At 40.2% G+C, this 19,948-nt stretch overlaps 2 protein-coding genes across 3 annotated transcripts in view; one reads left to right on the top strand and one right to left on the bottom strand.

Annotated features, from left to right (window-relative positions):
- Window positions 1–19,948, bottom strand: part of cacna2d4a (calcium channel, voltage-dependent, alpha 2/delta subunit 4a) — a 99,390-nt gene that overhangs the window by 19,494 nt on the left and 59,948 nt on the right. The gene's annotated exons all lie outside the window — the stretch shown is intronic.
- The window catches only part of lrtm2a (leucine rich repeat transmembrane protein 2a), a 30,025-nt gene continuing 27,131 nt past the window's right edge, over window positions 17,055–19,948 (top strand). The window contains exon 1 of the mRNA XM_004548233.5: window positions 17,055–18,102. The gene's annotated coding sequence lies outside the window, so the exon portion shown is untranslated. The remainder of the gene's footprint in view (window positions 18,103–19,948) is intronic.

Here is a 19,948-nt window from a genome sequence, read left to right as displayed (position 1 = left end):
CCCAAACAACATATGTTGTTAACATTACAGTGTTAAAAAGCCCTCTAGTGGGCATTGAAGTTAAGACAAAGGAGAAAAATTGGATAGATTGGTCCTGAAAAGTGCTCACAGGAAGCCTGAGGACATAGGTTGACTTTAATAATGTATTTCTAGTTAAAAAACAAACCAAAAACTATCAGTCATATCAGCAGAAAGGCTGGCTGGAAGACTTGCTAGCCTGGATCACATTTTAATGTTGGAAGTTTGCTGGTATGCTCATTCAGTATAATTTTCCTGCTGCACAGTGCAATTTAACACAAGCTGTTATACACATTGGTGTCACATTTGAGCATATCATATTTTGGTAAACAGAGCAGTTCATGTTCATGGCTGCAAGGTGGTCAGTCCTGTGATTACAAATCAAGTCCAAATCATCACCCCTCCACCACCGTGCTTCATAGTTGGTATGAGGTGATTGTGCTGATATAAAAACCAAATGTGTTTGGTTTTCATCATACGTGGTACTGTGCATTATTGACATGGATCTTCATTTTGGTATCGTCTGCCCCAGAAGTGTTGTAATTTGTTCAAATGCAACAATGCAAACTTATCCTATGCTGCCGTGTAATTTTCAGAGCGAAGAAGCTTTCTTCTGGCAAATTTCCAAACAACTTGTTCGGTTTTTGTCTAATTGTTCTGTCATGAACTTTAAGATTTAATATGCACACTGCAGCCTGTAGACTCTAAGATGTACCTCTTGGGTTTTTTGCAATTTCTCTGACTATTGCATTGTTTGACCTTGGGGTGAATTTGCTGAGAAGTCCACTCCAGGAAAAACTCAGTGGTTTCCACTTGTGAATAATTTTCCTCACTGTAGAATGATGGACTTTAAATTGTTTGGAAACAGCCTTATAGCCTTTCCCAAATTGATGGGCACCAACAATTGCTTCTCTAAGATCATTGCTGGTGTCTTTCTTTCTTGGTATTCTGTTAGCACACACCTGAATGCTCCAGCAACCAGCCAAAACGTGTGCTTTTATCATTCAAGTCCATTTGATTAGAAACACCTGAGTGCTACTTACTTATAAATTCAGTTTGAAGCAGTAAGGCCATACTTGGTTTTTCTCATACTGCTTCTGCATTTTGGGTTATTATTTATTTATTTGTTTATTAAATAATAACAGGGTGCAATATGTCATGTGTTGTTCAACTGAGGCTGTAATTTTCCTACATTTTAAGATCAGGTAAGGATAAGATTTAATATGTTCTGTGAAAGTGAAAGAAGACGTATTTTCTTTTTTACACGATTGCATTTTTTGGTAGTCAAATACTGATGGTGGATGTAAAAATCAAACCCTAGTGTCTCAAGTCTTTTGGCGTTGTGCACTTTCCATCCAGAGAAGTCGTGCAGAGAGTGGTAACCGTGCTGCTATTAATAGCTTCCCACTCTCACATATTTGACATTGTTTAACGTGTTTGCGTGAGTGTGTGTTGTATTGAGGTGGCACAGGAGGTCATCTTGTGTTAAATGATCAGTGAGCAGTTAGTGTTGATGGGTCCTTTAGCAAGACCCTGGAGTACAGGCTAAATATATAAGAACACATACACACACTGAGTCGATAAACTGCCATGCTGGCTAAGTCTCTATGCAAAGAGTGGACACTGAAAATAAGGCCACTTGTGAAGAGGTCATTTCATTCTTTTTTTTTTCTCTTTCACACAAACCTGGAAACACACACACACACACACACACACACACACACACTTAGAAATGACAGAAAGTTTTGTAATAGATGTGAACAGATATAATACACATAGCAGGGGAAAAGAGAAAAAGGATGAAAGTGAGCACACACAGCGGGCAGACTGAGACAGACAGAGAGCAGGGTGCACAAAGAAGATACCCACTGAAAGGTTGTCAACAGGGCATAGACAAAGTAATCAAAGGAAAGCATTAATTGATGTAATGGAGTCAGGTGACAAAGGTTGAGAGAATGATGGATGGATGAAGAGTGACAAGAGGGAGGGTGGGAAAAGGATAAAGGAATAGACAGAGGAGATGAAAGAGGATGAATTGATTTTTAATAATGTTATGAGCTGAAAACTCTTTTAATTTCAACCGAGCATGGCTTTTAATAATAGAGCTAGGGAGATCACATGGTTGTGCTTGAGCATGCAGCAGTGTGTGTGTGTGTCATTCTTTCACATGTGTGTCTGCATCTATTTGTGTTTGTGTTGTGGAGTACAGACTACAAAAGAATTGGAGGGGCGAGATGTGAAGGATGGGGTGTGTTTGTCTTCAGACCTACAACCCTCTAATTCCACAGAAGTTGGGATGCAAATCTCATAAATCCATATTTAATTCCCAAAAGAAGACAGAAAACTGTGAAAATCTCTTCTCTTAACAACAGTCTGTAAGCATCTGGGAACTGAGGAAAACAGCTGCTGGACTTGTGGGAGAGGAATCCTGTCACATTCTTGTCTGATATAGGATTTTAGCTGCTCAGTTCTGGGACTTATTTGTCTTATTTTGTATTTCATGACGTGCTAAATGTTTTGAGTTGGTGAAAGGTTCAGCTCACAGACTCCTCTACTACAAAGCCATGCTGTTGTAGACGCAGTATGTTGTCTAGTGTTCGCTTGCTGAAATATACAAGGCTTTCTCGAAAAGGGACATTGTCTCAATTGTCTCAAAAACCTGGATATAGTTTTCAACACTGAAGGTGTCTTTCCAGATGTATAAACTGCCAATTCTATTTACACATATACACACTATTTCATCAGAGAAGAAAGCACTAACAATAAACCAAATGGTCCTTGTCCTCTTTAGTCCAGAGAATATAGCATCCATGCTTTCCAAAAAGAAAATCAAGTTTTCATTTGTCTGACCACAGAGCAGTTTCACACTCCATTTTAAATGAGCTTTGGTGAGAAGATCACTGCTTCATACTTTTTCTTTGCATGCATAGATCTTTAACCTGCGTTTGTGGATGGCACGTTGAACTGTGTTCACAGACAGTGATTTCTAGAAGTGTTCCTGAGCCCATGTACTGATTTCCAGACAGAATCATGGCTGATTTTAATGCTGTGCCACCCGAGGCTCAGAAAAATCACAGGCATTCACTATTGAGTTCTAGCCTTATTCCTTGCGCACAAAAATGTCTCCAAGTTCCTACAATCTTTTCATGCTATTATATACTATAAAAGGCGAGCTATTCAAGTTTTTTTTGAGGAAAAATATTCTGAAATTATTTCACAATTTGTAGACACAGTTTTCTGCAGAGCGGGAATCCCCTGCTCATCTCTACTTGAGAAACACTGCCTCTTTTCTGAGCAGTGCCGCTACCATCAAATAAATAACAAGCGAATATTTTTCAGGAAACAGTCAAATGTGTCACTGTAAACATGTGATATAGTTTCTGTTTTCTATTGTGATTAAAATATGGGTTCATGAGATGGAGCTGCACTTAAACAAGATCTCTGCAGTCTCTTTAAATTTAACTAGTATTTTTTTCATTGTACTGGTAATAATAACCTACAGTAATCCATTAATACCTAACATTTCTTGTTAAAGGGTTAAAGGCTGATTCCACCAATGACCTTTTTTTGGTCTTACACCATCCATCTAGCCTAATTTAGCAGGGATCACTGAGAGTTGTATTTTCTGTGTATATAATTGTGCGAGGGTCCGCTGTGCACCAAGTGACATAAAGTTACATCATATGATGGGGAATGGAAGGTTTATTTGGGAATTGTGGCATGGTGAAACAGTAGTTAGCACTGTCAGCTCTCACCAATTAGCTTCTTGGTTTAAAGCCGTGCTGGGGCCTTTCTGTGTCGAGTTTGTATGTGTATGTGTGTGTTTTCCTTCCCTCAATCCAAAGCAATCAACTTAGACTACTTGGTGATTCTGAAATGACCACAAATATGAGGTACATAAAATGCCTGAAGCAACAAGAATAAAGTGCTGTATCAATGCAAGGTTAAATGTAGCTTGTAGCCTAAAGTGTCATGGTCCTGGGTCTGAGCGACCCAGGATCCCTGAGCAGTTATGGACTTGTTATATTATATGTATTTTTGGTGTTGCTGCCCCTCTTGCCATGCTTGTAGATATGAGTGTTTTTGGGTGTGTGTATGGATGCAGGTGTGTCTTAACACTTGTTTACAGGCGCCTTCAGGCCTGGTGGGTGTGGCCCTGCTAGGGGACTGGCCACACCCGAAGCCACACACCTGCTGCTGATCAGGGCTTGTCGGAGGAGCTACTTAGGAGAGTCTTGGAGCTCCCACCGACACAGGATCACTGAGTTAGACTCCCAAGTCAGTGTGTGTTAGTCCAGGAAGGACAGATCGTGTTTGCCCGCAGGGGTCAGTGTCTAACGGCTGCTTCCATTGTTTTCCTGCAGGAGGAGCGTGGAGAGGAAGGACAGCACGCACAGGGTGTGCAGAGTCACGACAGCGGGGATAACGAACGCGGACGCCACTGGAAGACACACACGGGAGTCTTGGGGAGCACGGGGATTAATTGTGCATCAATATTTACCACACTGTAAATAAATGCACTGTTGTTATTCAGAGCTCCGCGCCTGGGTCCTCATTCCTCACTTCCCCACGGTTGGCCATCGCCGACCGTGACATTAAAGCCCTTTGATCAGTCAGTAAGACTAGAAAAAATATAAAAAATATCAAAATTTTCTTGTCTTAATGAACACTTTCCTCTCTCAGTTTATAAACCACAATTTTAATTTGTGACAATTGTATAGCAGTTTCATTTTTGCACTTTAGAGCCTTATTTACCTTGAATTCACACATTTTCACCTTAGTCCTGTGATACAGTGGTAAGCTATCAAAGGCGTAACCTGCCTCTTTCATAGTAACTGCTAGGATAGACTTCAACCTGCCTAACACACTGTAATGGATAAGTACTTAAGAAAATGGATGGATGAATGATGACATCATTTATTTCATCATCATCATTGGACTGTGAGAGGAAGCTGTAGTAGCCAGAGGAATGAGAGAATGATGCTTAAGTACATTTAGTAGCAAAAAAGTTCAGTAGATTATTTAGATAAATACTTCTTCTATTAATGCATGAATTGTCTCAGCATTGATCAATATACCAGCTTAATTTAGCTTTCACATTTGTTCTGGGCTTTGCTTTTCTATTCTTAAAATATCTCATTAACACAATGAAATGAATTAATGTAAGATGCAAAAATATCATCATTAATTTTGGCTAGTACAAAAAAAAGCACGTTTTAACTATGCTACCAGCAAAAGTTAATTTCTGACCCTAAGTTCATGTGACTGATCACCCAGAAAAGCCCAGCGAACTCATTAGAACTTGTTTTTATTGCTGTGTTTGAATTCTTCCAGTTCATGACCTATTTAAACCGCTTCCTCAAAACCCATTTATGGGCATGCTGAAGGTTCAACAGTTAATATCTGCATAACATTACCTATCTTGTTTGAAGTCTTAAGAGTAAGTGTTCTTTATTAAAATTGAATTTGTAAAACAAGATTACTGTTTATCCGAACAAATGTCAAAGACTTATCATGTCTTTTGCTTTAGTGCCTCACTGTTTCGTAGTGTCTTGTACATGCACATAAACACAATCAGTGTTGCATGAACACAAACACACACGCCAACGCTGACAAAGAGGAAGGCAAAGCAACACAAACACGCACACAGATTACAGCCTTCCCACTTAGAAATGGCATTCGTATTCTCCGTCCCTCTGTCTCCTTCACAAACACACAAACACATAATTACAGTTTTTATCCACAAATGTCAAACATTCATCAGTAAGATGGAACAGAATGAGAGGCATTTCAGTTTTTTTCAGCCCCTTTTCTTCTCTTTTCTTTGTATCCACTTGTATCTCTGCTCACTTGCTGTTGCATATTAATAGGCTTAAGCTTAGTCTATTTGCACAAACTAAGGCACTTCAAGATGACAAACAGCATTAAAACTCAATAATGAGAGGAACGGTGCATGAATACGAAATAAAACATGAAAATAAGGAAAGGCCAAAAGGGATTTTATGATGATTTGAGTGAAATAATTAGCTAATTAGCTGCTGATGAACAAATCTTAAAAAAAGACCAGGATGTTTTAGGGCAGCATATTCAATACAAAAAAAGTCTTGGTCAGTATTTGAATTAACTACACATGCATGCATTGAAGGCCTAATGCGATATAGTGAGACAAAACACTGGCCTTAGTAAGGTAAACTATGAGAAAACACTGGGAGGCCATCATTCCCTTTTATTTTGAAATGTTACTGGAAATTGTGCTGTCTGGATTGGGTCTAAAAAGCCTAAAAATCTGTTTTCTCTCCTGCTGTTATCCTCCCATAATTGTTATTTTGGCTGTTGGCCCAGTACACAGAGAGACAGTAACTATGTAAAAAAGTTGACTGAGCTCAATACTGCTACTATATACATTTCAATTAAGTCTATTTTACGTCTGTAGATACAGTAGATGAATGACTCTTTGTAAAAGTCGTGTTTAAGAGAGACCTGATCTTACCATGTTTGGGAGCTGCAGCACATTTTCTGCAGGTGGATGAGGGCATCCTTTATCTGACTAATATATCCATTCCCACATACTTTTTCAAGGTTTCACAACCCTGACAAAAATAACAATCACTCCACATGCTTCACACTGAATAACCTTTCAACCGAAAGACCAAAAATTACTGTTTGTGTTTCCCTAAAGCAGCAATGTTCACCAAAGCCTTGGCAGATACCATGACTTTCTGATGGAGAGTGCTCAATAAAGTGATGTTGCCAGGCAACAAACTTTGTTCCAGCAAGGAAAAATGAGCAAATTGTGCTTGACTGCTGAGCGGTAAAAAAAAAAAGAAAGAAGTTTAGTAATAGTTGATTATAACGATCAATATGAAAAGAAATCCTAGCTGTCTGAACACACAAACAAGACACACACACGTAGCAAAGAAAGCCATTCATAAAACCATTCAAAACAGACTCAGGCTGATAAATACAAAGAAAGCTAAGTGCACCCACACCCACACACTCAACTACACACATACACAACCTAAAACAAAGACACACATCCTTTTGACCTACTGATTGGCGGTTTCACCTGACCTATGATCCTTAAGCTTTTTGCAGTTAAGTTACAGTTGGTTTTGTGGCAGCAATTGCCAAGAGAGACTTAAGAACACACACGCACACGCGCATGCATGCACATACACACAGACACACCTCTCTACTAATGCTCGCTAACCTCAGAGGAGTTGCTAGAGGCTGCACTGACATCATGTTACCAAAGCAACAGGCAGAGAATGGGGATTGGATGAAAGGATGATGACTCAACCTCCCTTCCTTGTTTTCCTCCTCTCTCTTACCATAATCTCTCATTTTCTCTCTGAAACTGTCTCTTACTTTGTCAACTTTTTGAAAGTCAAGGATGCAAAAAGAGTCACATGCATGGGCAGGGGGGACATTGTAGGTTTTTTTCAATTTTTCAAAAGAGTGGAATGCTGGCACGTGCCAGTGTGGGATAACTAGCTTTGAATTATTCACACAAGACACACAAATGCCCACACAAAGCCACGAATTGAACATATTAAAAACAGGACACATTCTTGTGAAACTTATTGACATATTGGAATAACTGACTAGCGCTGCTGTCATAACCCTTAAATCTTAAAGCTGATGGGTAAGAAGCGTGTTAAATGAAGGACCCGGTTTGATAGAAATGGAAATAAATGATGTTGACACAAGCTATATGTGTGTGGACCTTCTAAGCTGGCGCAGCCCACCTTAAGTTAACCTAGTTTCACAGCCTTCTTAAACGAGCCTGTTGGAGGCACACTCACTAAATCATTCATAGAGGAGAGGCTCAGAAAAAACATGTTTATGTGTGAGAGAGAAAGAAGGAGCAAAGGCGAACTGCTGTGCTCTTTCTTGTGGTCTGTATGTTTACATGGTAGTTTGTGTTCAGAACAGTGCTTTTTCTTTGCTACATATCCAAAAGGAATTAAAGTCATGACATTTCGGGCCATTAATCAAGTCTGGAATTCAATTACCTACTCAATCTTTTATAACGTGAAAGGAGAAGACCTTGGTACTGGATGTGCGTCTTTTCATATGTAATGGCCCCTCTTTTATTACCTGACTAAACTAGTTGTTTTTACTCTTCAATTCTAATGCAAATAATGCTTCTTTACCTTATACTGAGCCTCAGTGAAGCCCTTTTAGTTCATCTACTGTCTGAAACCACCCAGTTTTGCCTCATTTTCCTTTAAGCCAGCTTTCATGTGATGGATAGTCCCTTTTAAGCAGAGGGTTTGAACAGCATGTGCGTTTACTGCTTGAGGTGAGCGTTTTAGGGATTTCTCTGCTCTTTGACTGAGCTTTGAGTGAGCTGTTGGCTCACACGGATTACTATTCATATGCTGACCTCATTATTTCAAGCTCCATATTAACATGTACATTTACACATATATATGTATATGTGTATATGGCACCAATTAAGGAAAAAAGCATGAAAAACATCATCTGTAAAGTTTAGTTTTTTTTAATAAAACCAAAACAATAAGGAGGCTGATATTTGTTACACTGATTTATTACTACTTTGGACAAAGCCAGGACTGCTATCATCCTGATTACAGCTCTCTGTTCAGCAAACACATGAGTAACAAGTTATGGGCTTTTGCTGTAGTTTTCTGAATTGTCAGCTTCAAAACATGACAACATTTTAAGACGGCAAGGCCTCCGTCCCCTCTAGCTGTCCCGAGGTTTTAATGAATATGAAAAATGCTGTGAACCATGATGTTGTCATCATATCTCAAGCCAATTGAGATATTGGGTTGAGATATTGGAAATTTTGGTTCAGAGCACTACATAGCACCTTCCATGGCCATCATGACAACACCAAATTCAGAAAGATTTTTTTAGATGAATAGTTTTAGTCCTTCAAGTTGCATACAAGAAACTTAAAGGATGGCCAAGATAGTGTTCAAGGAAGCTGGACCAATTTACCCCTGGTAAGAAGTATGTTTTTTTCAACCCTTCCTTTTTCTACTTCCATGTTTCCTCTTGTGATTTCCGCCTTCTGCCTCTAATGTCTGTTTCCATCTGTCTCTAAGAAGACAGATGGGGCCTCTCCCCTCTTTATCTCTCAACTATCCCTCTCTTTTATCCCATATCTGTTTTTCTGTCTTATTGCTTTTATCTTTCTCTCTTCTTGCTTCACACTTTGTTATTGTCTTGCTCTCTTCATTTCATCTTTTTTCCAAAGTCCACATTCCTCTTGTTCTCCTTCCCTCACCACCATCTCCTCTATGCCCATCGCCACTCACTCTAACCCTCGTGCTCTCCTCTAGGAAATCCCTCTCTACCATCTGTCTGGCTGTGATGAATTCAGCCTCTTTCGGAACAAATCATCTTGGCCAAATTAATGAGACTCTCCGAGGGGATAAACTTTATGTGAGTGTGCGTGCTTGTGCGACTGAGAACGTGTATGTGCCGAAAATGCTTCATAATCCATCAACTGCACCACTTAATTTATCCAGTGACAGATAGCATGCTACATGGAAATACGTCAGAAACGGCCGTTGCACACATTGAGCTTTTTTCTTTTTTAAAGAGGAGGTCAAGAACTGTGGTGCGCCTGTTTTTGGTCATCCTCACATGTTAGTACGAACACTGTTCACTTACAGCCAGATCTTCCAACAACGATGTAAAGCTAGGGTGCCAAGCAAAAAAATACAATTATATACATAAATTAATGGACTGTGACAGATTCTGTAATTTTCCCTCTGAAATTGATTTTGACATTAAACAGACAATATGTCATTTACAAAATTTAAGCTTTAAGTCAAACGATTTAACCAAAGCACTGCATTGACCGTTCAGGAGCTACAGACACTTTTTGTACATAGTTGCCCATTTTTCAGAGGCTTAAAAGTAACTGGAAAATTAACTAACAAGTTCTTCCATTGTTTCATGACAAATTCAGCAGATTTTTACTTAGCCTGGCGGGGCGAAGGACACTGTCTCAGCCGAACTCTGGACACACACACACATACACTGATATGCACAGACTGATCCCCCCTCCCTTTCCAAACGCCTTCGATGCTTGTGCCCTACCGGGGAAGATGGCAGTCAACTGGACCAGCGCAGACATGCCGCAGGACCGGATGCGCTGTCTACACCGGCTCTCTCGTACCCTTTACCCGCCCCTGTTGCTTGTCTTGTGTTTCTATGGTGTATTGATAGTCATGTGCTTTTTGTGCTGAGGTGTTTTTTCTGTTATCAAACTGTTCTCCCACTAGGAGCTCAGTCTGAGTGTTTTTTTTCTCCTCCTCTTACCTCATGTTATGTATTTTCGTTGTTTTTTCCTATCAGCCTTCCTTTCTGACATGTCTCCCCAATGTGATGTTTGTGTAAAGTTGGTCAGAAGGTTCCTTTGTAAGTGCGCATGCGCCATTAGCGTGCTGCCTGCTGTAACCCTAATTTCCTTCGGGATTAATAAAGTATTCTGATTCTGATAAAGGCCAATTCTGCATGTTTAAATCACATTTTTGCTTTATATAGATGAAGTTTTATTAGGCCGAAAAGCAAAAAATAAAGCCGTCGCAGAGACAGCAAAAACTTTAGGAGTGCCATAATCTACAGTCTAGTATAGTCTTAAAAAGAACTGACCAACTGAGCAACAGCAAAAGGTTTGAAATCACCCTGAAGACAACTAAAGTTGATGCTCGCATAATTTTTTCGTTGGATAAGGAAATCCCTTTCACAAAGTTAAAGCAAATCAAAAATGCACTCTTGAGGGGCTGGGTTTATCATTGTCAGAGTCTACAATCAAGCAATGCTTTCATGAATACAAAACCTAGAGGGGTTACAAGATAGTAACACTCAAGAACAGGAAATTAGACTAGTAGAAAACCTCTATAAGAGTCTGCACAGCTCTGAAAAAAGCAATCTTTCCATGAAACCAAGATTAACATGTACCTGAATGATCAGAAGAAAAAATGAAGGAAAAGGAAAGAAACAGGTCATGATCCAAAGCAAACCCCGTCCAGCAAAGTGTATGTGTCAAATTATGAGCAAATGTGGTGGAGTGGTACCAGGTCACTAGCATTTACTGATAATGTGACCGCTGAGAATTAAGAGCATGAATTCTCAGGTGTGCATGGCTATATTGTTGGCTGAAATTTAGCCAATACTAATTGGACTGTGCTTTACAATGCAAATTAATAATGACCCAAAGCTGACCAGAGAAGCAAGCCAAGAGTTTCTCAAGTGACAGTAATGGATATTTTTCAGTGGCCAAGTGAAACACCTGATCTCAACCCAACAGAGCAGCTCTTCAGTTACTGTAGATAAAACTGATGCAGAAAGACACCCACAAACACGCAGCAGCTGAAGGCGGTGCTTTTGGTGATGTATTTGATGATGTCCAAGGGTTTTAGATTTCAGGCAGTGATGGACTGCAAAAGATTTTCATTCAAATATTAAAAATAATTCTCTTATTTAAATTTATGTTATCACCAATTAACCTAATCACACAAACTGAATGTCTGTGAATTTTGGGAGGAAGCTGGAGTACCCAGAGAGAACCCACACAAACATAGGTAGACCATGGAAACTTCACACAGAAAGGTCCTGGCCAGATGAAGGCAATCCTTTAGCTTAATTGCTAATTATATTAAAAAATAGTCAGGTGCTGCCGTTTAAAAGTGGACAAAACAGCTGATGTTATTAAAGTGTTATTTGGGACTAGCACAGCATGATGTTACCACTGAACAGGTACCCTGTTGCAAGGAAGCATCATCTATCTTTCTCTAAATCAACCCCTAAATGTCACTATGAATGTAAAGTATGCATGTCACCTTACCTAATTTAGTTAAAGGGTTGACCACAATAAGCGTAACAGAAAAAATTCAATATGAGGGGAAAAAACTGTTAAACGTATATAAAAGCTATACTGTATCTATAAAATAAAATAAAATAAAAAGGCTGAGGCACTGGAATAAAAGCCTGTCTGGGAAAATGTGTCTCAAGCCACAAATTAAAACATGATTGATTTTTTTATGCAGCAGTCCTCATTGACCATATTGACCAAAGAGCCATAAAACTGTCTGGCCACTATAAGGCTGATTCACGGATTACAAGGAAAAGCTGATGAATGGGAACAGGGACACCAGTCCAGACTCTGATGGAACCGTGAACATGTATAATTTTTCTCTGTGTGCAAGAAAAGACAGATGGAGCCTTGAAGTTACTTGCTCTATGCAGGAACTAGTGGTAGAAGTGCTAAACGTGCCCAGCCAGATCTGGTGTTAATACAAAGGCTAGGGCCAATTCATCTTCAGTGACACTCACCCAATAGCACAGTAAATTACGCAGCATGGGAGGAGGTAGCTGAGTGTGAGGAGATAGGGAAGGAGAGAGAGAGAGATATGAAGGAAGAGGGAGCTGGCATAAGAGAGTGAAAGAAGAAGGGGGGGGGGGGGGGGGGGGGGGGTGATGCTCCAACTTACAATGAATGCTACAGACTGGGTTTAAATTCATATATCATCAATACTGGAGGCAAGAGACAGCAAGGACTGCAGGGATTTAATTATGCCAACAAGATAATAAATAAAACAATATTCATGTAGCTAGAGAATGAATGTTTCTGTGCAACACCACAACAGGCATGCAGAAAACACAAAAAATACACTTTCCTGCTCCAAACCGTTGCAAGTAATCATTTTTCATAACACGTATTTCCTGCATCATTGATGGAACAGAACTGGCCATAAAAGTCGCCTTGGCAGGAGGTGCTGGCACTTAAAATGGATCCCAATGCCAGCATGCCTTTTTTGCCAGACATATAAACAATCCTAAAAAAAGAGGAAAAAATCCCTTGGGGAAACAAATAAATAAGCTTGCCTTGCATTCTTACCTGGTTGTAAAAAGCTCTTCCTTCTCAATCAGTGTGCAAAATTTTAAATGAACTACCTGAGCTAGAGGAGCAATCACACTCTCTACAGTGTTGTTTATTAAATTAAACATTTATCAGAATTTTTCAACTTGCTTTTAAATATGTATATATATATATATTACATGAACATTGAGAATTATAGCCACAGTGGACTCTTTCTGTTGTTTCAGAAAAGAGTTTCATTTGTAAATCTGGAGGTCTGGGACGAAGTGACTGTGCTGCTCTGGCGGGTTTGAGGAGACAAAAAGTCTCAGCACCCCTGCTACCTCTTGAAACTAAACAAAACTAAAAGCAAGCAACAATCAGCCAGGTGAGTCACACAGAAACAGCTATAGCTCTCGCTCTCTCACCTCTGTGTTTCCCACTGTCTCTCTCTCTGTGGACTGTTTAGTAAATAAAACTTTTGTCAATAATTCAATATTTGCTATCAAAAACAACAACAACAAAAAATTAAATAAGCTGGGAAACTAAAGGGGGGGGGGGGGGGGGGGGATTTAACAGTCTACTACACTGCACTCTGTGTCATTTCATCAGATCATAACACAGCAAACAGTGCTGCTGTCCGTGGTTCTGAAACAACAGCCATACTTTTCTTTTTTACACATAGAGTATAAAGATTTTGTTTTCATACAGATTTTGTAAGTAACAAAGGATTGAGCACATATTAAGCCTTGATTTTAGATCAGAGATTGGATTTTGCCAAATGCTAGTGCTGCTTACTTAATACCAGGGGTGCTAACTGTGTTCACTACAAGATGGGTGCACGTTACAGTGCAGAGGCTGGCAAACATGTCAGTGATTTACATGCAGTAGTTGAATTTAATGCAAAAAGCAGCACCAATTGTGCTTCTTTGGAGAAAAAGTAAGAACCTGATAACAAAGATGGCCGTAAGATATGAAAGGTTTTTTTTCCCTTTTCATCCACTGGGGATTGCTTTCAGGTTACATCACAGACAGGTGTCATTTCATCTGCTGCAAACCGCAAGGTCAATGAAAAAACAAAGTCAGAGTTGAAACACTCTGAATTTTGAGTGTAAAAATGGAACATGAGAGCAAGTGCCACCGCAAGGGCTCACATCTCTGACAATACCACAGAAGTGCAAGGCCTCTTTCAGATGCTAAGCAATGTATGATAATTAATGGGTGGTGCTAAGACAAAAGTCTGGCACAAGATACCAAATGTTTGGGTTTTGAGCCGACAGATGGATGCCTCTGACAAAACTGAATTGCCTTCAGTGTTCTTTCACTTGGTTTCTGAGTGGTGTTTAAAACTGCAGGAGGGGAAACATCTGCCGGTGAAAAATAAACAAAACAAAAAACCCCACAGCTTCTATTATTAACACTGGGCTTTAAGCACGATTTTTATATTTTATAACAACTGTGGCAAATAGTCCTTGAGCCTGGCACTAAATACCTGGCAGTGCCAAGCAGCTGACCCTGGCTGCTGACCTCTGCACCCTGGAGGGGATTGGCAGGACTAATTAGAGGACTAATTACTCCTTTGGGATTGCACACGAATGTGCAGACAAACACAGGAAGAGTTGCTACCACTGCTCATTCAAAAGTAGAATTTCTTTCTACCTTTAAATATTTTTTAACATCACTCAACGCTGAGATAAAATTGTTTTGTGCAACAGCATATTGCACACTCCATGCTATTCCTGTCATTCTAGCCAATCATTTTTAATACCGCTGAAGAGCATGTCCTTACAGCCAACACTATCCGGAGCTACTGGCAGCTAAAATAATGATTTCTGTCTGCCAGTAACTACGTCCATGTCATAAAGCCAGCACAGTGCCCACATTTGGACAGGAAACCAGAGAACTCAGTTGAGGTTATTCTTGTAAGTGTGTGTGTGTTGGGCAGCTGACCAATCCAATGTATTAACCAGCCTTTGTAAATATTTCAGCCTGGTAACAGACACTGACATGTGCAAACTGAAAGAAGGTGCACAGTTAGATTGGATGTCTTGAAATCCATTTCCAATTGTTTGGTCCAACCTCCAGAATGATGTTCCTGTTTCTTCTCTTCACTGTTTATTTTGTTCATGCAAAAATTCTTAACAAATAGATGTGTATTTACACTTACATCTTAAATGGTACAAACATTTGCACTCAGTTGGAAAAGTCTTTCTGTCCACCTGATAGATGTCCTTTCAAAATAAAATAATCGCCCTCCTTAAATTCTGCTCTGGTCTTTGCCATCTAAGGGAAATGTTGGGCACGCTAGCTGCTTAATAATCAGTATGTTCACCAGATAGTGGCTAACTATGTGCCAAGTTCAAAGTTACCTTATCAGGAATGCTGCAAACTTTTACTGAAGCTGTAAAATAACAAGATCATAAGAAGCTGGAAGATGTTCAAATGCTTTGAGGAGCTGCATAAGGCAACAGTCACACAGACCTAGAATTTTAAAGAGTGCGACTTTTACCTTGAAGGCAAACAGCCTCTGTTTTCGGTTTGCGTCACACTTTTCATTTTAACTGTCAGTCGGCGAGTAGTTGGCGACTACTTGCACTCAAGTCAATATCTTACATATGAAACACCAATCTGTGGAAATCTGCTAAAGACTAAAGCAATCAAAACGAGTTTTTTTGGTGCATTTTTTTCCCACCAATTTCATCTAGCCACGCCCAGCAACAACTCACCAACCAGGTGGAGATTACAGAACTGGAGCTTATCAGGGGTTTGTTTATTGGTCTCTAGGCCTGTATGAGTGAGGTCTAACACTGTAAAAATGTCACAGAGTGGCCCCATGAACTTGATATCAGCTTTATATTCCACAGTCCTTTGCATTGCACAGTTATTCGAATGTTGCTAATTGGAGCCTACTCTTTTCATTAGAGGGATGATATTATCAGCTCATATTAGCTAGTTTGCCCACCAAAGGCCAAGAGTCTGCAGAGCCTAAAAACTAAACTCAATAAGTACACATAAGTGTTAGGGAACTCTTTTTATATTTCATGTGTCTGAAATAAAATAAAAAATCATTGGTCAGTATTGGAATATCAGGTTTTTGAATAACCAAATATCAGTATCAGTGCATTGGTATTAGCATCAGTATTAAAAATCCTGTATCAACTGGGCTCTATTGGAAATATCCAAAGACAGGTGCAGCTTCAACATGAAATTTTAGACCATTTGTTCCCGGAAAGGTCAAAGTTAAGGATCATCTCTGATGTCTGGTCTGGTCTGGTTGGTGTATAATATCTATTTTGGCCATATTTGCCAAATAAAAACAGTAAAAATCAGTCATCGGTGGCTTCCAGCATGTGGAAAAGAAAGAGAGGATGAAAACCCCCCTCTGTTAACAATGCCAGTCCCTTTAGTGAAAGAGAGAGAAAAAGACGCTTGGCTCATGAGCGATTTTGGTTCAGTTTCTTATGGAAACAACTAGTCTCTCATTTGAACACTGAATCTGAGCCAAGCGATTCACATGCTCATTAACAGCACAATGTGTGTGTGTATGTGTGAGAGAGCTATGATTCAAGCCATGTAAGGAAGCAGCCAAGTAGTTATATGCTGTGTGCAAACAAACACACAGTCGCCCCACCAGTTCATACCCTACTCCCGCTTTACAAACCACATACTGTCTTACTAACACCTGTCTTAAACTTGTCAATGATATCTTCCACCAAAACGCTTCTCACAATTATTCACAAAACACTGCACAGGCATGCATAAACCTATCTAGTTTAATCTATCTAATTTACCTAAAAATGGACTGCTTTATCTCATGAGGATCACAGTTCTGTCCGTGAGATGTAAACAAGGACACACACACCAGTGCATGTGCTCATACAGCCACATGCACACACACAAACACAGCCGTTACGAGAGCTGCCACAGGGAATAGGATGAAAATGAAAGCTGAGAGAGGGAGACGTGAGGAGGAAAAAAAATCGAGGGAGGAGAAAAGCCCATGTGGCAGAGGGAGATTCTCATCTTTACTGAAATCAGCTGATCCCTCCCTCTCTCTCTCTCTCTTTCTCCCATCCTCCCTCGCTCCACTGCCACAGCTTTCTCTCTCAAATCTTTCTTCCCGTCCCCCTTCCATCAACCTCATCCCACCGTGTCTTCTGCCTCCCTTTTCTCCTACCTAGCTTCCTTATTTATTTATTTTTTGCACCCTCTTTCACATTTCTCCCAATGCCTTCCACTCCACTCTCTAGTTTCTCCTCACTCTGTTGCTCTGTATTTTCCCTTATCTCTCCTTCAGCTTTCACTCGTTCGTATTATCACGCACTCTGTATTCCACCTCCCTCTTCTTCTCTCTGTCACAGTGGGAGAGCTGCAGGCAGACAGAGGCAGCATACACTAATGTTACTATATTTGACAAGACACACACACACACGCACACACGTACATTCTCCTGCCACATGCACGGCTGCACACACGTACCGTAAAGAAAAACGGGGGAGGTGGGAGTATCGAGACACACACACACACACACACAGTCTAACAAAGGCGCACCGGAAAGACAACCCTCAAGTGTACATGCATGGATAAACACACACACACGCTCCGACGCGTGCTGAGTGCAGGAATCACAAACATAGCGACACAGAAGGGGTAGCGCATGACGCCAGCAACCTAACGCTGTTGCCTCTCTTTCTATCTCTCTCAGACACACACACACACACACACACCGTCTCTCTCTTTTTCACACATACTCACGCCTCTCAGACACACGGCAACACGCAAGCCAACGAGCAGGACAGCGCTGGACATATCATTCATATACGGAACAGATCCTAAGAAAAGGATTAACTATCTCCATCCCTCTCCCTCTGAGGACCTTAGCCTCTCTTACCTCCTCTTGTTCCTCTAAGCCTTTCTTTACCTCTGTTTTTTTTCTAAAATCCTCATCTTTTTTTTTTTACACAATCCGTCCCTTCACAATTTATCGGTGGGTTGAAGGGAAGCTGGAGGAATTGTCTTTATTCAGAGAGAAGGATTAATCTTACATTATTCATCTGACCAGGATCTTGAATGTATGGATTTTCTTAGTTGTAGTGGTGACAGCTTTTCTTCATTTTTTTTGTCCAGTCAGAAATTTTTGAGCTTTATTTCTTTCTTTTTTTTTTAAATAATATTTTTGGACGAATGGCTGATTGCAGAAAGCCATAAAGCTCGTGCTGTCCGAGATATTTGGTCAAAAGGTAAGTCTGGTTGACGGTGTTCACCCCACTCATTCATTTCTTCTTTTTTTTGACTGGAATTTAATATTTATAATGTCAAACAAAGTACACTGCAGAAAAAAAGAAAATTACATTTGTGTTTTTCTTGAAACATATGGGAATTCTAGACGGGGCCAAAAGTGCATACTGTGAGGAGGTGGAAGCCGTAAACGTCAGCCCTCGGGCTGTTTCCTGGACACACACTACACATTGACAGGAATGCCTAGGATGTGGTTTTGGGCCAAAGCTTGCAGGGGTGGGCAGTAGAAAAGTATGAGAGTTATGATTCATGGCATGCTTACTATAACAGGATATTCCTTCATTTCCTTTTTGTGAAAATACCTTAAAAACTATTGCTGTGCTGCAGTGCTGTGGAATAAACCTGGCTGTCATATTATAAAACATGTCTTAGTGGGCATGAACAGTAAATATTATGGTCTAAAGATCTCATAATATGATGTTAGAGAACAGTAAAGAAACTGAAATTCCCTCTGAAATGACTGCAAAATAAATTAATAGAAACTGTTGCTGGTAAAGAGGCTCCTGATGAATCATCTATTGAGATACAGCCTTTGGGAAATACACTGTAGCCTTTGTAAATATGCCAAATGCTCCAACCACAGATGTAGTAAAAACTAACTGCTACAAGTATCTGAAGGTGTATATTCAGTCCAATCAAATTAGTGAAAGAACTAATGTGAAAAACACCATCCATCCATCCATCCTCCTGATTTAAAGTTAAATGCTCTAAAGCTTATAAAGTCAAAACTGTTTCAATTGGACAATGCTGCTTGCTCAAAAGTCTCATGCATAACCTAAAGTCACATGATCTACAGGTCTGACTTTTGCCAGTACATCACAACCGCTGCACATCATTCTGCTATTTTTGCAGCCCTTTCTTAATGCACAGGGGGGGCGATCATGGCTCAAGAGTTGGGAGTTCGCCTTGTAATCGGAAGGTTGCCGGTTCGAGCCCCGGCTTGGACAGTCTCGGTCGTTGTGTCCTTGGGCAAGATACTTCACCCGTTGCCTACTGGTGGTGGTCAGAGGGCCCGGTGGCGCCAGTGTCCGGCAGCCTCGCCTCTGTCAGTGCGCCCCAGGGTGGCTGTGGCTACAATGTAGCTTGCCATCACCAGTGTGTGTGTGTGAATGTGTGTGTGAATGGGTGGATGACTGGATATGTAAAGCGCTTTGGGGTCCTTAGGGACTAGTAAAGCGCTATATAAATACAGGCCATTTACCATTTTTTTTTACCACAGTACAGAATATAAGCAAACCTGCTTTAATTCTTGAAATGATCTATGCTTACTTGTTTTTTATACTGTCCCTTCTACATGCTGTGATCTTACACTGCTCCAACAGTTTAATGGAAACTTGGTTGAACATTTCTTCAGTACTTTCTTTTCATGACCTTCACAATATCTTATGTAATATTAATCAATGTAGAGCCCTTGATAGATGCCATTAAATGGCACTGCGTTAATTCTCACTCAGAGGCCTCTGGGTAGTGTGTTGCTGTTTTTACCTGCTTTATAACACTTCACGGGCTCTAATCTCTTTTCAGATGGTGTGATGTAAGAGTGATTAGCTTGCAATAGCTGCACTGTGATTGTATGATCATGCAGTAGGTGTGAGGTTTCATCACCCTTTTGTGCCTCTCTGCTTTAGATAAAAATGAATGAAAACAGACTATTTTCCAAGTAACGCAGACACCTTCTGACATTATTCTAGAGAAAACAATTATAAAACTAATGGATTATGTGGCTGCACTAGTTTTGTATGTCTACTAAGAAACATGGCTAACAATTGAGGCCAGTCTGGGGGCTTA

This window comes from Maylandia zebra, linkage group LG17, assembly GCF_041146795.1.
Source record: "Maylandia zebra isolate NMK-2024a linkage group LG17, Mzebra_GT3a, whole genome shotgun sequence".
In the NCBI taxonomy this organism is placed as follows: Eukaryota; Metazoa; Chordata; class Actinopteri; order Cichliformes; family Cichlidae; genus Maylandia; species Maylandia zebra.
Note: the sequence above shows the minus strand (reverse complement) of the source record. Positions and strands in the feature narration are given on the sequence as shown.